Source organism: Mobula birostris, chromosome 21 (genome assembly GCF_030028105.1).
Source record: "Mobula birostris isolate sMobBir1 chromosome 21, sMobBir1.hap1, whole genome shotgun sequence".
NCBI classification, from domain to species: domain Eukaryota; kingdom Metazoa; phylum Chordata; class Chondrichthyes; order Myliobatiformes; family Myliobatidae; genus Mobula; species Mobula birostris.
The window spans coordinates 27,772,137-27,780,414 of record NC_092390.1 but is presented as its reverse complement, the minus strand read 5'-3'; positions in this window follow the sequence as shown (position 1 = coordinate 27,780,414).

Genomic DNA, 8,278 nt, shown 5'->3' with positions numbered 1-8,278 from the left:
CATCAACTTTCTTCATTTGAAGCTACTCCATTATACTGTTCTGTGGATGTCTATACAGTCAGAACTCTGACAGAGCCATTCAAGAACATCAACTTTCTTCATTTGAAGCTACTCCATTATTGTTCTGGCAGTATGCTTTGGGTTGTTGTCCTGCTGAAAGATGAACTTCCTCCCCAGTTTTTTCTGGCAGAGGCTAACAGGTTTTTATCCAGGATCTCTCTGAATTTAGCAGCATTCAACTTCCTATCAATAAGACCAGATCTCCAGTCCCTGCTGCTGAAAAGCATCTTGATTGTTTTACACGATGCATACTGCTTAGTGCTAAGGCCAAAAAGTTCCACTCTAGTCTCATCCAAACACAAGACCTTCTTCCACATCTTTACAGTATCTTCTAAGTGACACTTTCCAAAGTCTTTACGGGCAAGAATATGTTTTTTTTCAGTCAAGGTTTCTTCCTTGCTATTCTTCCATAAATATCACTTTTCTGCAAGGCCTTAGAGATTGTGGAGCCATGAACTTCACCTCCAGTTGCAGCCACTGGCTTCTGCAGCTCACTCAGAGTGACTGTTGGCATCACAGTAGCCTCTCTTACAAGTGCCATTCCCCAGCGACTAAATTTAGAGGGTCAGCCTGACCAAAGCAGTGGAGCTGCGGGTTCATATTTTTTCCAATTTTTAACGATTGACTGCACTGAGCTCTGAGGTATGTTCAGTACCTTCGAGATGGTCTCTTACTTTTCCTCAAATTTGCGCTTCTCTATTATCTTTTCCCTGACTTGTCTTAAGTACTCTTTTGTCTTCATTTTGGTTTGGTCTGTTTAAAATCTATCATACAGTTGGCCCTTACAGAGGGAGAAGGTATTCATTCTTATGAATTCACTTGAGAACAGGTGAGAGTAGGAATTCGGCACCGACTAGAAGGGCCGAGATGGCCTGTTTCCGTGCTGTAATTGTTATATGGTTATATAAAAAAAACAGCTGATCCTCCAATTTTCTACATCAACAAATTGGGTGGGTTGGTAAGGTAATATACAGTATTGCACCTGAGGAAAGAGAATTACAAAGGTGATGAACACTTTTTCAGCCTCACAATTTTGGTTTTTAATTTTTAGTAAATTGTCATTAGGATTTGGAATTTTTCTGTTGATTTGATATGATGCACAATGTTTTGTAGATTGGCTCAAAAATCCTACTTCAAAATGTTTTAAATTTAGAAGATGAGACAGTAAAATGTGAAAATAGTTGTGAGGGCTGAATACTTTTTCAAGGCACTGTACAATAGATCAATTGAGAGAGTAGGCAAATACATGGCAGATGGAGTTTGATGTGGGAAAGTTACGTATTTTGCTATCAGGAATCAAAAGGTAGGCTGTAACCTAAATGGAGAGAGATTACAGATGAGTGAAATACAGGAAGATCTAAATTTTTTTTTTAGAGATACTGTATGGAACAGGCCCTTCTGGCTCAACAAGCTGCGCCTCCCAGCAACCCATCTATTTAATCCTAACCAGGATAATTTACAATGACCAATTGACTTACTAACTGGTACATCTTTGGACCGCAGGAGGAAACCAGAGCACCTGGAGGAAACCCACGGGAAGAACATGCAAATTATTTGCAGACGGCGTCAGAATTAAACTCCAATGTCCAATGCCCCAAGCTGTAATAGCGTTGCGCTAACCGCTAGATTATTCTTGTGCGCAAATCACAAAACTTTAATTGGCAAGTGCAGCAAGTAATTAGGAAGGCAGATAGTGCAAAGAGGTTGGAGTTTATAAACAGGCAAAAAAATGTTACAATTATATGGAGTACTTTTTAAGCCACACCTGGAGTACAATTTTAGTCCCCATATTGGAGGCGGCTCAAAAGAGATTTACACAGTTAATTTCTGGGAGGAGAGGCTTTTCCTTTTGCAGTGGCTAAAAAAAGAATTAGATTTATATTCTAGGGTGCATGGAAGAATAGATATCAAGATGTTTTCATTAGTGGGGGAATCGTAAAGAAAGGGACATAGTTTACACAATCAGAATGCACTCACATAAAACTGAGGTGCATAGGAGTTTCTGCTGGCAGAGTGTGGTGAGTGTCCTAAGTTCTCTACCCTAGAGAGACCTGATGGCTAAATCAACGGCAACATTTAAGGAGGAAGTAGATAAACTTTTGAAAGGTCAGGCAATTGAGTGCCAGCAGTTTAAGAGAAGACGAGACCTTAGTCACTTCAGCCATGAACATATTGAATGATGGTCAAGGTTTGAGGAGCTTACTTCTGTTGCTACATTTTAATGTTCTAATGTTCCAACCAGAAGGCCAGATAACCCTTACTAATTTGTCTTGGTGGAGTATCACGATAGCATAGTGGTTAGTGTGATGCTATTACCGCTCAGGGTGTTCCGGAGGTCAGGGTTCAATTCCGGCACCATCTGTAAGAAGTTTGTACGTTCTCTCTGCAAGCGCACGAGTTTCCTCCAGGAGCTCTGCTTTCCTGCCTAGTTCAAAGACATACCGGTTAATAGGTTAATTGGTCATTGTAAATTATCCTGTGATTAGGCTAGTGTTAAATAGGTGGGTTGCTGGGCAGTGTGACTCGTGCCGAAAGGGCCTGTTCTATGCTGTGCCCCTAATAAATAAGTAAATAAATAAATAGATTATGACATCCTCCATAAGAGGTTTGCATGTTCTTCCCATAAGGGTGTGGGTTTCCTCCCACATTCCAAAGACCATAAGACCGTAAGACACAAGAGCAGAATTAGGCCATCCAACCTATCGAGTCCGATCCCCCATTCAATCATGGCTGATCTTTTTTTTTCTCCTCCTCAACCCCAGTTCCCAGCCTTCTCCCCGTAACCTTTGATGCCATGTCCAATCAAGAACCTATCCATCTCTGCCTTAAATACACATAACAACCTGGCCTTCACAGCTGCATGTGGCAACAAATTCACCACCCTCTGGCTAAAGAAATTTCCCTGCATCTCTGTTTTGAAAAGGCGCCCCTCTATCCTGAGGCTGTGTCCTCTTGTCCTAGACTCTCCCACTATGGGGAACATCCTTTCCACATCTACTTTGTCCAGTCCTTTCAACATTCGAAAGGTTTCAATGAGATTCCCCCTCGTCCTTCTAAATTCCAGCGAGTATAGACCTTGAGCCATCAAACATTCCTCATACGATAACCCTTTCATTCCTGGAATCATCCTTGTGAACCTCCTCTGGACCCTCTCTAATGCCAGCGCATCTTTTCTAAGATGAGTGGCCCAAAACTGTTCACAATACTCAAGGTGAGGCCTCACCAGTGCCTTATAAAGCCTCAGCATCACATTCTTGCTCTTGTATTCTAGACCTCTTGAAATGAATGCTAACATGGCATTTGCCAAGACGTACTGGTTAATAGGTTAATTGGTCAGTGTAAAATTCTCCTGTGATTAGGCTAGGGTTGAATAGGTGAGTTGCTAGGCAGGGCAGCTCGTTGAGTTGGAAGGGCCTGTTCTACACTCTATCTCTAAAGAAAAAATAAAAATAAAATAAAGACTAGAAAAAAATTGGATTTAGATTCGCTGGGATACCACTGGTTTTGTGGATATGAGAGTAGGAACAACGGGTGGGAAAGAAACGCAGGCCTTCAGTATGCAAGTTCTCACTTTCCTCTTCTGGCTTCACAGAAGCATTGACAAAATCCTTTTGGAAAGGTTTTTTGTTGCTTCTTTTACTTTGTCTGCTTGAATTTCTATCGCTCAGTAGAGCTTAAGAAGAAAAACACTTAACCAAAGCTTGCTGCTAATTAAACATTGTCAAGAAGTTGACCTACAACATTGCTGAAGTAGCCTGCTCAGGAAAATTTTTATTACAATGTGCCTACTGCTCCACTATACACCCAGGTATAAAGGTACCATTGTTTTCATTGAGAATATTAGTACTTTAGAGCATGTAAGTCCAAACTACTGGCTCTTGTCCTGCATTATAAGCTTTAAATATATGCATTCTGCATATTCTGCCCAATGGCAAAAAGAACACCTGTTGGCTCACTCCCATCATTTCTGTCTCTATGGGGCCAAGAACCCATAACAAAAATGGGACAACCTAGTTTATCAGAAAGTCCAGCTGAACTGAGCTTTTGGAGACTGATTGCATTTCAGTATAAATTGGCACTGCATACTACTGAACTTGAGCCAAGTTTTATCTGTGGGACTTGGGAGGAGGCCAGTTTTGAGATTATATCATATTACTGTGTATTTTAGATATTGTGGATTATTTGCTTTCCTTGCCAAAAATGTGATAATTCATAATTTACCGTGATGGGAAATGCTTTGAACTGAGCATTTTCCAGTATCCCAATTAAATCTCTGTGATAATATAACAGGAAAGCTTTCTTGAAAATGAAAGATGTCATTCTCAACACCTATCAAATAATATGTACAAAGTATTTCCGTGCGGTAATTGTTATATGGTTATATAGTACAACAGGACGTTACAAAGAATGGAGTTAAACTTATACAGGCATTTGCTGAGGTCTTGCAACCTTTGACTCTATAATGACCACTAGAAGCTCTTTATGATTTCACTCTTACCTCCCCTTACTTATATAAAAATAAGATCAATGTAGTAATTCTGTTGCAATGAAATTAGTTGCATAAATTTTGGAGCACCACTGTTGCAAACATAAAACAGCCCACAGAATAGATTTAAACATTTGTAAATTGATATATTAACACTGTCATCAAAATGAGCTTGGGTTTGTATAATCAATACTGACCTATCTCTATATGTTAGCCTTTCACTTACGGAGAGGAAGAGAAATTTCTTCAGCTAGAGAGTGGCGAATCTGGAATTCATTGCTACAGACGGCTATGGAGGCCAAGTCATTGGGTTTATTTAAACCAGAGGTTGACAGTTTCTTAATTAGTAAGGGTATCAAAGGTTATGGGGAAAAAGCAGGAGAATGGGATTGAGAAGGAAAGTAAATCAGCCATGATCAAATGGCAGAGCAGACTCGATGAGCCAAGTGGCCTAATTCTGCTCCTTTGTCTTACGGTGTTATAATTGAGCAAATGTAAAGTTCTTGCTATTTCTACTATTACTTAAACTTCGTATTTTCCTTCCAGTACTACTAAAGATGTCTGAGTATCCTCAGTCTGTAGCCCTCACATCTAACAATTTTATTTCAAAATTAAGTCTCAGCAGGCTAAAGGCAGGTTTTAAGTTACAACACTGGGAGAAATTCAAAAGGTTGGGAAGTACCTTAATGCAAGGCAGATAGATACCTGATCAGCAAAGAGGCGGAAGATTACAATCAAGTCTGTCATGATCTTATTAAACAGTGGAATAGAGGGGCTATGTGGCCTAATGTGTATGTTTGTATACTTGCTCTGGATAACTTTTGAGAAGATGCTCTGTGGAGGGAGTAATAGATACCTCAGGAGAGAATAAATAAATATACCTGTACCAAATTGGAACTGGACTGACAATAATTTTTCATCGATTTTACATGAAGTTGCAAATTATAATAAACCTGCTGCTAGTGATTTCCTCTTGTCTGTGGTTGAGATTTTCCTACTTCTTTTCATTGTTGTTGGAACCAGCTAGGAATGCAAAACCAGCTTAAGCTCATATGCTCTGGAATGGTTTCCAACCAATCAAGTGGCTTATTTTTAAATGAGAAGAAACTATGTTAGAAAACAGAGGATATCAAGCTGGGCTAAGAAGTGGCAGATGGAGTTCAATCTAAAGGTGTGAAGTGATCTACTTTGGGAGGTCAAACTTGAAGGCAGAGTACAAGGTTAGTGGCAGGATTCTTAACAGTGTGGAGATTATGGGGGATCTTTGGGTCCATGCCCATAGATCCCTCAAAGTTGCCATATATGTTGATAGGAGGGGTAAGAAGACATGCAGTGTGTTGCCCTTCATTAGTCAGGGAATTGAGTTCAAAAGCCACAAGGTAATGTTGTAGTTCTGTAAAACTCTGGTTAGACCACATTTGGAGTATGCTCTGAAAAAAAAAGGACCAAGCAGGGTATAAAACCAATAACTTTTTTGTTGCTTTTGATTTCCAGAGAGATTAACATTAGCTCTAAAAATTAAAATTCACATCTTGTTCACCTCATTATAGGAAGGATGTGGTAGTTTTAGAGAGGGTATAGAAGAGATTTACTAATATTCTGCCTAGGATAGAGGGCATGCCTTATGAGGATAGGTAAGCAAGATAGGGTTTTTCTCATTAGAGCGAAGGAAGGTGAAAGGTGATGTGATAGAGATCTATAAAATAATAAGAAGCCTAGATAGGTTGGACAGCCAGCGCATTTTTCCCAGGGCAGTACTGGCTGTTATGAGAAGGCATAATTTTAAGGTGATTGGAGGAAAGTATAGGGGTAGAGAATATCAGAGGTAGGTTTATACACAGGAAGTGGTAAGTGCATGGAATTTACTCCTTTCTTTCTTTCTTTTTCAATCTTTTGATTAGTTTCATAATGATAAACATAACATAGTAATAATACAAAGTTATTGGGATTACATTGTTATAATTAACATATTTAAATATAAACCCAGTTGGCACACGGGTATTAAACCTCCCAATCGTACAAGATACAAATATAATATACAAAAATAACATGAAAAAGGAAAGAAAAATATATACCCCAAAAGAAAAACTAATCGAAACAATGCTAACCAACTAAACTACAGAAAGAAAGAAAAAGACATGGGCTGTTGTGTAATGTCAAAAAAAAAACCATTAGTGTCGTCAACTCCACTCCTCTCGACATATATTAAAAAGAAATAGAATAGGTTTGGAAAAGGAATTTACTCCTAGGGGTGATAGTAGAGGCAGGTGATAATGAGGAGGCTTACAGGAATGAGATAGATTGGATGGTTGAGTGGTGTCACAACAACAAGCTTGCACTCAACTTCAGTAAGACCAAGGAATTGATTGTGGACTTCAGGAAGGGGAAGGTGAGAGAACATACACCAGTACATATCAAGGATTCAGCAGCGTCAAGTCCTGGGTGTCAACATCTCTGAAGATCTATCATAGGCTCAAAAATATTGATGCAATTATGAATAAGGCACATCAGTGGCTATACTTCATTAGAAGTTTGAGATCTGATATGTCACCAAGACTTTAGCAAATTTCTACAGACGTACTGTGGAGAGCATTCTAACTTGCATCACTATTTGGTACGGAGGGGCCACTGCATAGGATCGGGAAAAGCTAGAGGTTTGCAAATTCAGCCAGCTCCATCATGGGTACTAGCCTTCCCAGCATTGAGGACATCTTCATAAGGTGATGCTTTAAATAGGTGGTATCCATCATTAAGGATCCCCATCACCCAGGATGTGCTCTCTTCTTATTACTACCATCAAAGAGGAGATACAAGAACCTGAAGCTACACATTCAATGTTTTAGGAATAGCTTCTTCCCCACCACCATCAGATTTCTGAATGGACAGTGCACCAATCCATGAGCACTACCTTTTTGCACTACTTATTTATTTTTATATATATTCCTTATTGTAATTTAGAGTTTTTTATGTATTGCACTGTATTGCTACTGCAAAAACAATAAATTTCACGGCATATGTTAGTGATATTAAACCTGATTCTGATTCTATACAGTAGGGACATTTAAGGGACTGTTTGATAGGCACATGAATGAAAGAAAGATTGAAGGGAGGGAACAGTTAGATTGATCTTGGTGTAGGTTAAAAGGTCAGCCTGGCATCATGGACCACAGGGTCTGTATGTTCAATGTTTTACTTCTTACCTTCACAGGAATATGCTAACTCTGATCTCCTACTATTTCACTTTTAAGCACCTCCTACCAGTCTGATGCTTTGTAGATCCTGCAGATGCTACAGAAATTAGTCATCCTCCAGTTTAAGATCTCAGCTCTAAGTCCAACCTTATCCTTTTTCAGAACATCGCACAAAATGCTGGAGGAACTCAATGGGTCAGGCAGTATTTATGGAGGGAAATGGACAATTCCCTGCATGTCATTTGATTAGACTTTTTCTTATTGAATGTATCCATTGCCAAACACAATTGTGGTGTAAGGTTTACTTCCCATTTATCAGTTATTGTCTGATCTTCTTGTGTGGTCATATAAACCATTTTATTACCATAATGTCTGTAAATACAATTAAACTTCATGTAAACATAAAGGTCTAATCATCACTTCAGATTCAGGTTTACTTATCAAATGTGCGTACAGTGAAATCTATCATTTGTGTTAACAACCAACAAACTCAAGGATGTGCTGGGGATGGCCTGCAGATGTCGCCACATATTCTGGTGCC